This window comes from Adiantum capillus-veneris, chromosome 29 (assembly GCF_014529385.1).
Source record: "Adiantum capillus-veneris isolate H3 chromosome 29, ASM1452938v2, whole genome shotgun sequence".
NCBI classification, from domain to species: Eukaryota; Viridiplantae; Streptophyta; class Polypodiopsida; order Polypodiales; family Pteridaceae; genus Adiantum; species Adiantum capillus-veneris.
The window spans coordinates 73,796,424-73,813,237 of NC_140959.1; the positions used below are offsets into that span (position 1 = coordinate 73,796,424).

At 42.3% G+C, this 16,814-nt stretch overlaps 1 pseudogene; it reads left to right on the forward strand.

Annotated features, from left to right (window-relative positions):
• Positions 1–7,758: 7,758 nt before the first annotated feature.
• On the forward strand, positions 7,759–9,120 carry LOC147419407 (protein AUXIN RESPONSE 4-like; annotated as a pseudogene).
• Positions 9,121–16,814: the final 7,694 nt, after the last annotated feature.

Below are 16,814 nucleotides of genomic sequence, written 5' to 3' on the forward strand. Positions count from 1 at the left end.
CCTAAGGAGCACCTGCAATGACAAACTCTAGATCTAGAGCGACTAGAACTAGACATATCAACAAAAGCTATCAATCACTATGTTGCATAGATGAGCACAGACGTCTCAAGTTCCATGAAGGATTAAAGGCCCAAAGTCTCAAAAAAGAGATACTAGTACTTAGATATGACAATCACTTTGACGCAAAGAAAGATAATTAGTCTATGTTGAGATGGGAGGGGCCATTTATAGTGTTGAAAATGTGTACCAATGGTAACTACAAGTTATAAGATGTTAGTGGCAAGATTCATAAGACCATGGTGAATGGATGGAGGCTTAAATCCTACTTACAGAGAATTAATAATGATAGGCCACTCATAGAGCTTTCAAAAGATTTTGTGTAGTATACTCCCTTCTCTCACATCATGTGGGACTAGCACATTGAGTTAGAGGCATGAATACCTCTAGCCTTTAAGGGAGAGGGCTAATGAGGCCAGGCATTTGTCTTCTTTAACCTCACTCTCAACCCCATGGGAAGCCTCTTGTAAAAAGCTGATCTTATGTTTTTTTTTGAGAAAATAATAATAAATAAAGGGAGGAGACATCGTGTCTTCCTCCCCCTCTTCCCACCTCTCCCTTATATTCCCACTCTCTCTCCTCTTTGCCCATTATCTCTCTCTCTCTCTCTCTCTCTCTCTCTCTCTCACACACACACACACACACACACACACACACACACACACACACACATCCACTCAATCTTTCAAAACAACCCAACACTCTCTTTTGTCTCTCAATCTAGCCCCGTCTCTCTCCCCCCTTCCCTCTTTCTCTCTTTCTACACAAACCCTAGCTATCCCTGGCTATTGGGGGCCCTGTGGGGGGGGGTCCTTAGCATCTAGCTCTTCCTTGCATCACTGCTCAATAATTTTCTTAAAACAAACTCCCGCTCTCAGCAACTCAGAGCACATGCTCGATCATCATCTTGTCAACTAAGAGCACATTTGACCGTCAACTATGTAAGAGCAGCTATGCCACCTTGTCTGCTTCTCCCAAAGCAAAGTGCAAAAAGGTACCTTCTATGTGTTTCAATAGCAATTTCAATAGGCAAAGGTGAAGGCCACATTGCCTGTGCAGTTCAAGCGGAGTTTTACTAGGAGCTTCAAAAGGTAAAGTCTTCCTTGCCTGTGTGTTTCAACCAACGGACTTCAACAAGCAAAGATGAAGGTTTTGGCTTCAACATGCTAAGGTTAAGGCTTCGCCTCAGAGGCTAAGTTTTTTTGAGCCTTAAGTTATCCTACCAAGTTTTACATAGAGGGTTACTCATTGTTGGGCCAAGATGTCTTGGTATTCCAGTCTCCTGCACATGCAAGAGCTTTCTTGTAGTGGAAGTTTCCCTAAGGAAGGACCCCACCACTTGACAAGAAGGATCACATATATGGAGGCTAATATTCAAGAACTACTTGAGAAGAATGAAAACTTTAAGGAATGCTTGCGTAAACTTGGGGATGGGAAGTAAGTAGAAAGCCAAGCTCTACTAGCAAAAGAACACAAGGTCCAAGCCTCCCTCACCAAGAGTGTCATGGTGGTCTAGAAGAAATCCCATTATGTAGCACATAAGAAGATTGATGCTTATATACAAGAGGTCTTACAAGAATGGAAACTACAAGAATCTTTTGGCCTCAAGGTCGAAGCTCCGCCCACCATGGTGCACTAACAAGGCACCCTTGAAGAACCAATTACCAAGCTTAATGGCATTCTTCAATCAGCTCACATCAAGCCCAAAACCGTTTCTTGGATCAAAGACACACATCAGGGAATGCCACTTGAGCATTGTATCCTCACTTTCAAGGACAAAGAGGAATGGATGAAGTAGCTACGCGTATCCCAACTCCTAAAGGGAGCAAAACTTTGGATTGCCGAGGAATTCACCACATAACTCAAGATCAAAGCAAGTGAGCTCAAGAAGATGCACAAAGCCCGTGCAAGCAAGGTAAATGGGCATTGTTGAGGTGTAAAGCCTTAATCTACTCAACGCTCTCCTTTTTGACCCGGTTGGTTTAACCTTTTTGATAGACCCTTGGTCCTTAATTGATATGTATCTACGCACTCACTTAGATCGAGCCATTGTACTACTTTGTTTCCATTCCCATGGTCACATTTGACCTCCGTGAATGATAATTCAATCTCTCTCTCTCTCTCTCTCTCTCTCTCTCTCTCTCTCTCTCTCTCTCCACAAATTATCCCATTACCTCTCTCTCTCCCCTTTCCTCTTGTTATGACCCCCCTCCCCCCCCCCCCCCCCCCCCCCCCCCCCCCCCCGCCCCCCCCCCACACACACACACACACACTCCTCAAATCAGTCCTCTCTCTCTCTCTCTCTCTCTCTCTCTCTCTCTCTCTCTCTCTCTCTCTTTGTTTCTCTCCCTGTCCCTCAATCATATACACACAAAAAGACACAAACACGCATACATATCCTCTCTCGCCTTCCCATTTTCCTTCCTCTATCAGTTTGCACACTCTCCCTCTGATTTCCTCTCTCTCTCTGTCTCTCTCTCTCTCTCTCAATCATGCACACCTACACATATAGATACGCACCCACACATCTTCACTCTTGAAACACACAAATACTTAACCTCTTTCAATACATACACACTTTGACTTATGCATGCATGTACTGTGCATTAAGTTTCTCTCTCCCAATCATTACAATCAAACAAGAGGCATCATCAACTTGGTCACCACATCAACTTCATCAATGCTATGGGCCAATATACATCATTGCTACAAGCAAGGACCATTTTAGACAGCTTCTAGAAGGAGTTAGAAGACTGTGAAATTTGTGTTTGTGTTTGTTTTTGTTTTTGTGTGTGTGTGTGTGTGTGTGTGTGTGTGTGAGAGAGAGAGAGAGAGAGAGAGAGAGAGAAGGCAGTTAAAATTTTCTTTTTACTGCCAAGATGTAGTAGATTGGTTTTCCAAATTCCCTTCTAAAGAACAGATCGAGTATCCCAAATTTATTAGAGGTAGACCTTGTCTTCTTCTCCTTCTGCGTCTTCCTCTTCTTCTCTCTCTCTTTCTCTACGTATGTACGTTGATGCAACGAAAGTGAGTCAGACGCTTGTGTGGGAGCATAGGCGGCAGCCAAGGGGAGCAAAATATTGTTACTATAGTGAAATGTTTTATTTTCATATAGTAGGCGCAAAGTGGCCTCGAGTAAACTGGCCAACATGACAAGTTTGAATCCATAGCAATCGCATTGTGGTTTCAATTCTGGTTTGGAGTTAATACTTTTCATAGCAGACAAATCAAGGAATCTCACAAGGGGTCCATGAAGATATCGTGTAATGTGGCCACGGTTTGCATTCATTTGCATTAGCGAGAATCTTCAAAGATCCCTCTAATACAAAAGAATGCAAGGGGAGGAGTACTTATTTTATTTTTATTTTTTTCCCTTGTACTATTGTGAGTTTGGATTTTTTTTTTGAAGAAAAAGAATAGAATTGATTAAAATAAAAAGAGGAAGAAGGCAGTACAAATCTATCTATACTATTATAAAAGGGGGAGGGATTCCGGCTCCCTCCCCTTGACAGGTGGCACAATATCCTTCATCCGGCGTGTGTGGACAGCAGCCCAGGAGAGAGAGAGAGAGAGAGAGAGAGAGAGAGAGAGAGAGAGAGAGAGAGAGAGAGGTTCCTCTGTACGCGATAAAGGGGGAAGCTAAGAAGAAAAATGGAGAAGGTGCAAAGGATCCAACATAGTGCATTGTTGGCGATGATGAAAAGGACATTCAGCAAAGCACTATTGTGTTCGTCTTCTTGGGTGATGTTGCAGCATTTGTCATGTTGCTTACCTTCTCTATGCCTCTCATCTCTAGCATCATCCCGCTGATGACGAAACAAAGTTCTTTTTCGTGCCCCCAGACCTGCAACAACACTATAGTACCTCAAACTTGATGTGGGTAAGTATCATTTCCCCATTAAAGTGTTGAGGCCCATTCTCATGCTTTTTTGCTTAGGATCCATGGCACGCAAGAGTCAATTGTTCAAATGTGGTAGATAGCAAACGCCAATTATGATTTTCATCTTCACCTATAGAATAGGGGGACTTGGGTGTTTACAGGTACAACATGCAGATTCGACATCGTACTGTCTGTAATAATATATCGAGGTTAGGATTAGTGTCCTTCATCAATGAGAGAGAGAGAGAGAGAGAGAGAGAGAGAGAGAGAGAGAGAGAGAGAGAGAGAGAGAGAGGAATTGATTGTGATTTTTGGTGGCATCATTTTTAGCATCTGGCATACATTAATCGTAAAAGTAGCTTGTTAGCACATCCTGGACACTGATCATTCATCAGGTAAGCTTCAATTACACTTGATGTGCATCTTCTTGGTATCTTTCTTAGCACGGGGCTGGAGCTGTACGACATCCACCCCCTTTGAACTTGCACAGCCTCCTAACTGCACTTAAGAAGAATCATCAAGAGCATCATCAAACTCATCGTCTGATGCATACATAACATTATCTTCAAGAGGTTGATCTGTTTTGAAATCTTCAATATTAATCTCACCTCCTCGTTTCTCAAACAACTTAACTCTTTTTCTTGCAATAGGCACCTTGAGCTCAGTGCCATCCAGCTCACATAGCTTATATGTCGCATTATCATAAACATGAGGTACTACATATGGTCCAAAGCATCAATTAACCATCTTTGACATAACAATGTACTAGTTCTCTAGGCAATAGCCATACACAAGGACCCAATCCCCATCTTTAATAGCATGAGGTTGTAGTCTATGCTTACCATCAAATGCCACTTTATTCTTTAAACTTCCTTCCTTAAGCTTCACTTTAGCTTGTTCAATATCTTCCTCCTGCCTTTCAAGTTGACGAATGCGCAAAGCAAGCAAATTTTTCATAGACATACCTTCATCCCATGGAATTAGGGTCCAAGAAATAACCACTTCCTCTGTAGGCATAATGGGTTTTTGCCCATACATTAGCTCAAATGGCATAAAACCTGTAACAGAACTATGTGTAGTTCGATCAACCCATAAATCAAATGGTAAAAGTTTAGGCCAATCACCAATATGTCTTTCGCATTACTTTGCTAAGGCTTTAACAATAGGCGGATGCCCTCTTTCACTTTTACCATTACCCTTTGGATTGTATGCTGTAGTAAGAGCCAATTTAATGCCAAGTGAGCATCAAAATCCCGAGGTGCATCTGCATCCAGCTCTCCTCTATCAGCAATAATTCTACCAACACATCCATACATGGAAATAACATTCTCAAGCAAGAACTTGCATATAGAACTAGTAGCTTTGGTAAGCAAAGTTTTGCCTTCCACCTTATTAGTAAGGTCTTCTTTGGCAAGAACAATGTATTGCATCTGCCAAACACCTATTGGCATGGTAATCAGGTCCACCACCCACTTGTAGTGCCTAGCCAATGGATAAGTGGGATGCATTCCATCTCGATGACGCACATTAGATATTGTTGGCATACTAAGAATGTCTCCACAAACTGAGCCACATCTTTATACATACCTTTCCACCAGTAACGATCCTTAATCTTGACAAAAGCTTCCCAGACTCCTCTGCATCCAACCCATAAACTTTCATGAAATTCTTTGATAACCTGGTGTTGAGTTGCTTTATCACAAACAACCCGTTGCGGTACCCCTCCTGGGCGCTTTGGTTGCTTTTATAAATGTCCATCCTTCATAAAATAGCCGTAATCCTTCTTTTTTGTCCTTTTATGCTCTTGATCTGTCATAATAACTAAAATCTAATTCTCCTAAATGATTTTCTCATGTTAAACTCTTCATTTAATATGGGGGAGTACCACGGGAGAAAAAGCTAGAATATTGGTTAGGCTGGGAAACCGGTCACAATAGGGATCCAAAGGAGAGATAATAGGGATCCAAAGGCGGGCCATCTGCAAAAGAGCAAGGTGCAACAATGGGATTCAAAGACCCTAAGGTTCAACCCATTAAGACTTCCAAAATACTAAGGTTCCAAAATTCAAAGGTTATGTCCAATGGTCAAGCTTAGGGTAAATTGGATGCTTGTGGGAAGACTCAAAAGGCTTCCCACATCCCTATCCTTGAGGGGGTGAGCCCTTTTAGTAGGATATGAGAGATAATCACACACAAACTCTAGAAAGCTCCCTTTACACAAAGGGCATAGTGGACACATGTCATCTCCCTAGCCCAGTTGCCCCCAAGGTGCATTCAAATCCTATTGGATGGCCATAGAGGTGGACCAATGAGAATTAGGCTAGAGTACATTTAGTTTAATTCATTTAAAAACACTTGATAAAAGAACCAATAGACATTAAGCTCTCTAGAAGACTATTGGACAATTTCCCAAGGGGTCCAATGAGCATTCAACAGCCCAATGGTTTGCCTAATTCCTATTGGACAGAAGACTAAGGGGTCCAATGAGAGTTTAATTTCATTATTTAAATACCTACATCTCTCACAAAAGGCGAAAGGGGGACACATGTCACAAGGCTACCACTTATGCTTCTTAATTATCAGTGGTTAAGCTTTGCAGGGTCCAATAGGAGGCCAGCATGAGTAAAAAGCAAGAGGGGTCGACCAAGATAGAGAGGGGGCTGATTTTTGGCAAGGCATTATCACACACACACTCATACAATCTCATGTGGAGTAAAGAAGGCTATCTCCTTCTCAAGCTTTAATGGAAAGCTCATCATCTACTCCAAGCTTGTGAGAAGGGAGGCATACACCAAAAACTCTGCGCTTTGTGATGCAAATCCAACCAAGAGCCGAGCTCCAATACATGCTCATCTCGTCTACCATGCTAATTACTAAGCTATGCTAAGCTGTTATCTATACTATTATAAAAGGGGGAGGGATTCTGGGTACCTCATCCGGCGTGCGTGGATTGCAACCGAGTCGTAGAGAGAGAGAGAGAGAGAGAGAGAGAGAGAGAGAGAGAGAGATTCCTCTGTACGCGATAAAAGGAAAGTGTTAATGCTTCTCAGTGCTCATTTTGTGGCCGTTGCTCCCACCCTAGCCCTCGACTTTCCTTGCCTCCTATCCCTCTCTTTGTTAGATTTCGGCTTTCATTACAGGTTCTCAACGGCTGGCGGTGAGGTCGCTGTCAATGAAGGAGGTTGGTGATCTCCCACGCTGCTCGGCTTGCTGGAGGTGGTGTGGGAGAGACGGGCTATGGCCCACTGCGGGCCGAGGAAGGAGAAGGTGGAGGGTGTTGAGGTGGGCCATTAAGCTGGGCGAGGGCTGAAGGGTGGAGCGTGGTCGTAGGCTTGCAGAAAACTAGGGCGCCCCAGTAGCGATAGGTGAGGGTGGTGGCTTCCGTGTCATTGACATTGGTCAGGAAGCAGAGCACGCGCATTAGGCATTGTCTGGCATATGGCTCTCCACTGTTGCTCTGCTTATGTCCCCAAACCCTAACACCAACATGTCGCCCCTCTCTTGCTACGCCCCCTCCTCTTCACAAACAAATTAGCGCTTCCTTTTTCCTCGCCACAGCGATAGAGATTTGCAACCCCAGTGCGAACGAGGTTGGATTCTCCATTAGTGGAAACCTTGGGATGGAGCTCAAAATGGAGACAGTCAATAGAGATGAGGTGCCATGTCCTTGCAAGGGCTACAGGCTCGGTGGTTGTAATCTTAAGGATTTTGCAACAATAATACACAACTATCCCGACAGCTTTCAGTCGAGTGCGCCCTTTGCGATGCGACACAGGAGAGAGGTGTACTAAATTCAAATCAAAGGGAAAATCGCAGAGCAAAATGGTCCAAGAAGATGAGGAGAGCCTACAAAAGGTAATAAAGAGGAAGCTAAGAAGAAAAATGCAGAAGGTGTAAAGGATCCAACATAGTGCATTGTTGGCGATGATGAAAAGGACATTCAGCAAAGCACTATTGTGTTCGTCTTCTTGGCTGATGTTGCAGCATTTGTCAGGTTGCTTACCTTCTCTATGCCTCTCATCTCTAGCATCATCCCGCCCGATGACGAAACAAAGTTCTTTTTCGTGCCCCCAGACCTGCAACAACACTATATTACCTCAAACTTGATGTGGGTAAGGATCGGTTCCCCATTAGGGTAAAGGGGCCAATAAAAAACCACCCCCCAAATAAAGGACAATGACACCCCCAATAATAAGACAAAGCTGAACCAACTTTGTGCAATTCAAAAGAATGCTCAACGTTTATTTTATTTGAAATGCAACCTTTTCATTGGGCAATGGATGACTTTAACCCTTGTTGGCACCCATGTCTTTCTTTTGGGGTTGGTGTGTCTTCTTTTTCACACCCATTTTTGTTACACAGGAATGCATAAATGGATTTATAACTTTCGGCTCCGATCATCAAAAAAGTTGAGATCAATTTTTTCGTAAAGCTCTCGACGAAGCGAATCAAATGAGCTACTGACTGGTTATAATTAGGCTCGGAGATCGGAGATCTAGGCTCCCTCTTTTAGGTGGCCTTAAGTTGGGGGTTTTATCCTAAAGTGTTTTTGAAGAGAAGAAGGAACTTTTATAGTGTCAAAAACTACTTTGTCATGATCTAGGTGCTAGCTTTTTATGTACCACTCTCTCATTTTGAGCTTAGCTTCCAATGGTTTGCATGTCCTTGTGATGCATTTCCCAGTTGTTGGGATTTTTGAATGAAGACGGGGTCTACAAAGAGATCATAGAGAAAGGTTTGCTTTAGAGTTTCGAACAGATGTTTGAAACACGTGATACTTTTCAATTTTTACCAAACGAAGGCCTAAAACTTGGGAAACTATGTAAATTCTTGAATGGCTAGGACGATGTTCAATATAATTCTAGGGAATTTGATTGCTAAGCTTGCTAGCTCCTTATCCTATTCACGTAGTGCTTCACTCCATGGGGACATTCAAAACCCCACTTTAATTTGAAGCATCACACTTATCGACACTTACCCTGGCAATCCAAGCTTTCGTGATGGCCTTTCAAGTTTTCCAGGACGAGGTTTCTTGATCCTCTGATCTTCAATTTTACTGCAGATGCTACTTCAACATTGTTGTGTTACACATGTTGAGGCCCATTCTCATGCTTTTTTGCTTAGGATCCATGGCACGCAAGAGTCAATTGTTCGAACGTGGCAGATAGCAAACGCCAATTCTGATTTTCATCTTCACCTATAGAATAGGGGGACTTGGGTGTTTTATAGGTACAACATGTAGATTCGACATCGTACTGTCTACAATAATATATCGAGGTTAGGATTAATGTCCTTCATCAATGTGAGAGAGAGAGAGAGAGAGAGAGAGAGAGAGAGAGAGAGAGAGAGATTGTGATTTTTGGTGGGGCGGGGGAGCTCATGCAACCCGATGACTACGAGAGAGAGAGAGAGAGAGAGAGAGAGAGAGAGAGAGAGAGTTGAAGGCTGCCGGCCATACTAGTGAGTGATTATGTGAGGAGACATACTTCTTTTTTGTAAGAATACTCCTTCCTCTTGATCTACTCTCATACCCCGCTAGCTCTTACCATCTTCAAAGGTGTGTGAGTTCTTGGGTTTGAGACCGTGAGGGAATTGATGTTGTGTTTTACAAGTGCGAGCTTGGTGCTTCCATCTTCATTGCACGAGCAAGTTATTGAAGTAACACAAAGTATTGTATTGTAAAATGTCTCCCTTGATGGGGGAAACCTATAATACAAAGCCTTTTAGAGGGGGGACCCGCTCCATGTAAATCCGGTCCTCAACTATTGTCAATAGCTTAATTTCTCTCTCTTTTTAAAGCATTGTTCATGCCCATCTAACCAGGTGTTATGTTTTTTGTTTCTCTCTCCATCCAAGCACCCTTGCTATGGTCATTAGGAATCTAGCCTAATGAAATGCTCACTATGTCTATGCTTTTTTCCGCTACACAGAAGTTACTAGACCATTAAATGTTACATTGGTATCAGAGAACAAGGCTTCTCTTTTCTTGCTCAAGAAAAGAGGTCCTCAAGCTAACTGTAAATGGTTGGTATTATTAATTGCAATTGAGTAGTAAAATAGGGATTTTTCAGCCTTGCAGTGCGCTTGCTTCGTGCAGATAACGGGGCATCACCGTCAAGAGCTATGGTCTTGATAGTGGAGTCCTACGGGGCTTTCCACGGCTTAACCACTATTGATCTATTAGAAGCTTGACAGGAGCTGATACTGTTTTGGTGTTGAAAGACCCTCTCTTCTATTCCTTGCAACTAATGATATTCAAGCCACGGGTAAAGGAGCTTGAGTGATTTTCTAAAGGGGTTAAGAGGAGAAGCAACTAGGGCTTGAAGTGCCAAAGTACACCTAAATTTTTTTACACCTAAAGGCTATTAGAATGGCTGACAATAGTAAAGAGAGTGAAATAAATGTTGATAGATTTGATTTTGCTAATGAGCAGGCTACTAATGATTTTTCAGCCTTGCAGGGCGCTTGCTGCGTGCAGATAACGGGGCATCACCATCAAGAGCTATGTTCTTGATAGTGGAGTCCTACGGGGCTTTCCACGGCTTAACCACTATTGAGCTATTAGAAGCTTGAGAGGAGCCGGTACTGTTTTGGTGTTGAAAGACCCTCTCTTCTATTTCTTGCAATTAATGATATTCAAGCCATGGGTACATGAGCTTGAGTGATTTTCTAAAGGGGTTAAGAGGAGTAGCAACTAGGGCTTGAAGTGCCAAAGTACACCTAAAAACATTTCACACCTAAAGGCTGTTAGAATGGCTGACAATAGTAAAGAGAGTGAAACTAATGTTGATAGATTTGATTTTGCTAATGAGCAAGCTACTAATGATGCCCCTATGCTTGCTAACTACCTTGTTTCTAGGCTTCAACAAGCCATGGCCAATCCATCCCTCCAAAATGAAGTGCAACGGCAGCTACATGCTCATGGGATTCTCCAAAATTTCCACCAAGAAGAGAGAGTACCTAGGAAGCCTCCTTGTGCAAAAGAGGCCTCTCTCCGATAAGGGAAGAAGAAGAGGATCCGTATGAAGGGCTCAAAAATCTACTACTTGACGGCACATCTCCTTCCCAAAGGAGAACTCAAGTTTCTATGGTAGAGCCCCTATCGAAAGAACGAGAAATAAGTGAGTGTCTTGCCACGTCAGTGGAGATGGCTCCACGAAGACGGCGGGAAAAATTCTCTCCAACACCCCCTAAACGGAGAAGACCATCGCACACTTCTCCACACCATAATTCAAAGAGGGATGACAGAAAACAAGAGAAGAAAAGGGCGAGAAAGAGGTCACCCTCTTCTCCATCTTCTTCATCCTCTTCCTCTTATGAAGAAAGTGATGGTGCAGATAAGGAGGAACAAGGGTAGGAAAAGGAGAGAAAGAGGTCACCCTCTTCTCCATCCTCCTCAAATTCTTCCTCTTCTAAAGAAAGTGATGGTGCAGCTTTCGAACCACCAAAAAGAAGAGGCCATAGGAAATCGTATGCCGCGTGGAAGAGGTCTTCCAAGCTCAAAAAGTTCAAAGAGGGAGGAAAGAACATCTCTTTCCTTACCTACGATGGCACCTTTGGTGCTACAGACAAAGTCTTGGCCTTCATCTAACAATTTGATGTGTCGTTTGGAGATGAGGGCTTCACGGAGTCCTCTAAGCTACACTATGTAGCTACGCATTTTGAAAAGTCCGCCAGACAATCCTGGTCTAGCCTACGGGCAAACAGTGAAGCTTCACAAACATGGAAAGCTTTAAGAGCTTCCATCATGAAGCAGTTTTTGGCTACCGATGCCAAAGACAAAGTACTCACCGAATGGTGAAGCTTGAAGCTCTCTCCCTACAAATCTATTCACAAATATGTAGACAAGTTTTGGGACTTACATCTCAAAGCCACTGTCTTCAAAAAGATGGATTTTGTAGAGCAAAAAGAACAATTTTGTGCGGGTCTAACTGAAGATATGGTGGAGTATGCTAGCTCCCAAAGGCCACGCACCATATCTGTGGTCATACACCATACCATGGTGGCTTCACAAATCAATTTCCAACAAGGGGCTAAGAGAAATCTTAAGCCCACGGAGAACAAGGACCATAATAATGAGCCTAAGGGGAAGGACATAGTCCAAAAGTCAACTCCAACAACAACAAAGCTAAGGAGAAGGGAGTTTATAAAGGCAAAAATAAACTCTCTCCTGAAGAGCTTGAGCGTTATCATAAAGATAACCGCAATTTCAAGTGTGGGGAGCAAGGGCATGCCTATCGTGCTTGTTCCCACAAGAATACACGAAATGAGCCTCCTAGAGCTACCTTGGTCGAAATCCAAGAAGATGCTCACCACAAAGGATCTCCTCTGCCATGCTTGGGGAAAGGTAAGAGAACATGATGCTTTTATTCTCTTTGACACTGGTTCTACTCACAAATTTCATATCCACAAAGTTGGCCACCATTCTAGGCATCCAAGCCTATGAGATGGGAGATGTCCTACCCGACGATGGTGCTTTCAAGGGGAAAGAAGCTTCAGTCACTCCCTTAATTGGGAAATTGAGGCTCCATGTCCAAAGCTATGTGGACAAAGAGGACTTCTTTAGCTCTCCTCTCAAGCATGAGGATGTAATTCTAGGGGTACCATGGTTTGATTGCATGGCTGCCAATGTTAAATTCCTTGAAAGACAAACCTACTTTAGGTTCAGGGAAAAAGATATGTACATAGATGCTAAGGAGTTGGGTAACACCATACCCATTGTACATACGCAAGCTTTCAATAAGTCAATAAAGAGCTATATTTTGTGTACCTGATTTTTGTTAAAGATTCTCAAACTGAACCTAATGCTTTAGCAAAAGAAAATATAAACCATCACAAGGAATTAGAGTTATCCCATTTTCTCAAGGGATTTCAAGATGTTTTTATTGACTACATCCCTTGTGAACTACCTCCTAAACGAGGCAATGATGACCATGCAATTGAACTTCTTCCACGAAGTTCACCGCCTAATAAACCTCCTTATAGAGTTTCTCAAGCTCAACAAGAGGAGATTATGCGGCAATGCATGAGTTAGTTGAGAAGGGCATGGTTAGGACTAGCTCATCTCCATTTTTCTCACCTATGTTATTAGTGCAAAAGAAAGACGACACATATCGTATGTGTGTCGGCTATAGAGCACTAAATAGGATCACTATCAAGAATAGGTTTTCCATTCTAGGGTTGGAAGGCCTATTTGATAAGCTACAAGGGTCGACCTACTTCAGTAGGATTGACCTAAAAAGTGGCTACCATCAAATAAGGATAGTTGATCAAGACATTGTAAAGACCGCATTTTGCAGTACCTTTGGTCTTTACGAATACATTGTCATGCCTTTTGGCTTGACCAATGCACTAGCCATATTTACCCGCTTGATGAAGAAGCTATTCAGGCCTCACAAAACCTTTATTGGAGTGTTCTTTGATGATATCGTCATCTACTCTCATTCACTAGACGAACACAAGCAACACCTCTAGGTAATATTTCAAGTCTTACAAGAAAATAAACTCTATATTCTTTTAAAAATCTTAAAGAAAAGCTTATCTCTCAACATGTGCTTACATTGCCGAATCTCTCAAAGCCATTTGAGGTCCAATGTGACGCTTGTGGTGATTGCCTTGGAGCTTTTTTGCTCTAAGAAGGGTGCGCCATAGCCTACAAAAGTCGAAGGCTCGACCCTGTTGAGCAAGCTCTATGCATATATGAAAAGGAACTCCTCGCAATTCTACATGCCTTAGACTCGTGGAAGCACTATTTATTGGAGACTCCTTTCATTCTACGGATGGATCACCAAAGCCTTAAGTACTTCATGATGCAGACCAAGCTCTCCGACAAACAAATGAGGTGGGAAATTTTTCTTTCGCAATTTTATTTTTATATTGCTCACATTGCTGATCTATCTTCTATGATAGATGAGTACGCTATTGATCCCGATTTTAGAGATGTGATTTCATCCCTTGCACTAGGGAAGAAAGAGGAACCAATTACCTTACAAGATGGTTATCTTCTCTATGGTAATAGACTATGAGTTATTAACTCACTACGTGAGAAAGTAATGTATGAATCTCATGCTCCTCCTTATGCAGGGCATAGAGGGATTCGGTCTACCCTAAAAGGGATAGAAACATATTTCTATTGGTCTGCCATGAAAGCAAACATACAAGAGTATGTTTCTAAATATGTGGTATGCCAAAAGATGAAGTTTGATAGAGGGAGGCAACCTGGATTGCTTCAACCTTTTCTAATTCCTAATTCACCATGGGAGAGCATATCCATGGATTTTATCTCCTGATGCCCAAGTCTATCCATGGTAATATGGGAGTATGGATGATACTAGACAGGTTCATCAAACAAGCTCATTTTATACATGTCAAAAACACTATCAAAGCCCATAAAATGGAAACCCTCTTCATATCACAAATCTTCAAGTACCATGGCTTGCCAATGTCCATAGTGTTGGATAGAGATCCTAGAATGACCATTAATTTTTGGAAGGGTCTCTTTGAGAATTTAAGGACAAGGCTAAACTTATTTTTGGCCTGTCACCCTCAAACAGATGGCCAAAGTGAAATAGCTAACCTAACAATTCTTGATCTACTAAAAGCCTATGTAACGGAAGTAGATCAAAGGTCCCAACGGGAGTAGTACTTACCCTTAGTGGAGTATGCCTACAGTAATACTGTACATACCTCCACGAGAAAAGCACCTTTCGAGGTAATTGAGAGAAGATAAAGAATTCCCCTGCTACTTAAGGTACACGGGAAGATCTTCGTTGTGCAAATGAGTATAGCCGATACCTATAAGAATCTTTCCAAAAGACTAAAGATGCTATCTCTATCTCACAACAAAGGCAAAAGGTTGATGTTGATAAGCATTGAAGATCCCGAGCCTTTAAAGAAAACGATTGGGTCTTGCTTAAATTTCCCAAGATTCTCCAACATGAAGACAATGTATTGAGAGGCGGTAAGATTATCCGACGATATCTTATTAAGTTTAAGAACTATCCTTTTGAAGATGTTAGATGGATGCAAGACATACAATTAAAGGATAACCTAAACCTTGTCAATGTTTACAATGCTTCCCTAGAGTAAAAAAATGTAAAAATGTTTAAAATGAACAAAGTTTTTGTCTTATAAGAATCTCTTTCCTTTATTGTGCACAAATGTTAAGTAGTAGGCATGCTTAGGATCAAGTTTGTGGAGATGACGTCTTCCAAACACCAAGTAGAGCTTGTCACTCTACTATGGAAGATTGATAGGACTAATACACAAACATGCTTGCGGCAGCTAATGCTCTGAAGCACCAAATGGATTAGTCATCCATGATAGAATGATGTCATAGGGTAAGATAGGGATCCTCTACTCGCTAGGAAAAGGACTAGAATGAATAGGCTTTATCTTCTCTACCACATAGTCGAGGACGACTATGATTTCAAGCAAAGGTAATGTCATAATAACTAATATCTAATTCTCCTAAATGATTCTCTCATGTTACACTGGTCATTTAATATGGGGAAGTACCAGGGGAGAAAAAGCTAGAATATTGGTTAGGCTGGCAGACCGGTCACAGTAAGGATCCAAAGGGGGGGCCATCTGCAAAAGAGCAATGTGCAACAATGGGCTTCAAAGACCCTAAGGTTCATCCCGTTAAGACTTCCAAAATGCTAAGGGATCCATAGAGGGGGCCATCTGCAAAAGAGAAATGTGCAACAATGAGCTTCAAAGACCCTAAGGATCAGCCCATTAAGACTTCCAAAATGCTAAGGTTCCAAAATTCAAAGGTTATGTCCAATGTTCAAGCTTAGGGTAAACTGGATGCTTGTGAGAAGACTGAAAAGTCCTCCCAGATCCCTATCCTTGAGGGGGCGAGCCCTTTTAGTAGGTGATGAGAGAGAAACACACACACACTCTAGCAAGCTCCCTTTACACAAAGGGCATAGTGGACACATGTCAGCTCCCTAGCCCAGTTGCCCCCAAGGTGCATTCAAATCCTATTGGATGGCCATAGAGGTGGACCAATGAGAATTAGGCTAGAGTGCATTTAGTTTAATTCATTTATAAACACTTGATAAAAGAACCAATAGACATTAAGCTCTCTAAAAGACTATTGGACAGTCTCCCAAGGGGTCCAATGAACATTCAACAACCCAATGGTTTGCCTAATTCCTATTGGCTAGAAGACTAAGGGGTCCAGTGAGAGTTTAATTGCATTATTTAAATACCTAAAGCTCTCACAAAAGGGGAAAGGGGGACACATGTCACAAGGCTATCACTTATGCGTCTTAATTATCATTGGCTAAGCTTTGCAAGGTCCAATAGGATGCTAGCATGAGTAAAAAGCAAGCGGGGTCGACCAAGAGAGAGAGGGGGCTGATTTTTGGCAAGGAATTATCACACACACACTCACACAATCTCATGTGTGGAGTAATGAAGACTATCTCCTTCTCAAGCTTTAATGGAAAGCTCATCATCTACTCCAAGCTTGTGAGAAGGGAGGCCTACACCAACAACTCTTGGCTTTGTGATGCAAATCCAACCAAGAGCCAAGCTCCAATGCATGCTCATTTCCTCTACCATGCTATTGAAGAAACACAAAGTATTGTATTGTAAAATGTCTTCCTTGGTTAATGGGGGAAACCTATAATACAAAGCCTTTTGGAGGGGGGACCGGCTCCATGTAAATCCGGTCCTCAACTATTGCCAATAGCTTAATTTCTCTCTCTTTTTGAAGTATTGTTCATGCCCATCTAACTAGGTGTTATGCTTTTTGTTGCTCTCCCCATCCAAGAACTCTTGCTATGCTCATTAAGAATCTATTTTAATGAAATGCTCACTATGTCTATGCTATTTTCCGCTACACATAAGTTACTAGACCATTGAAT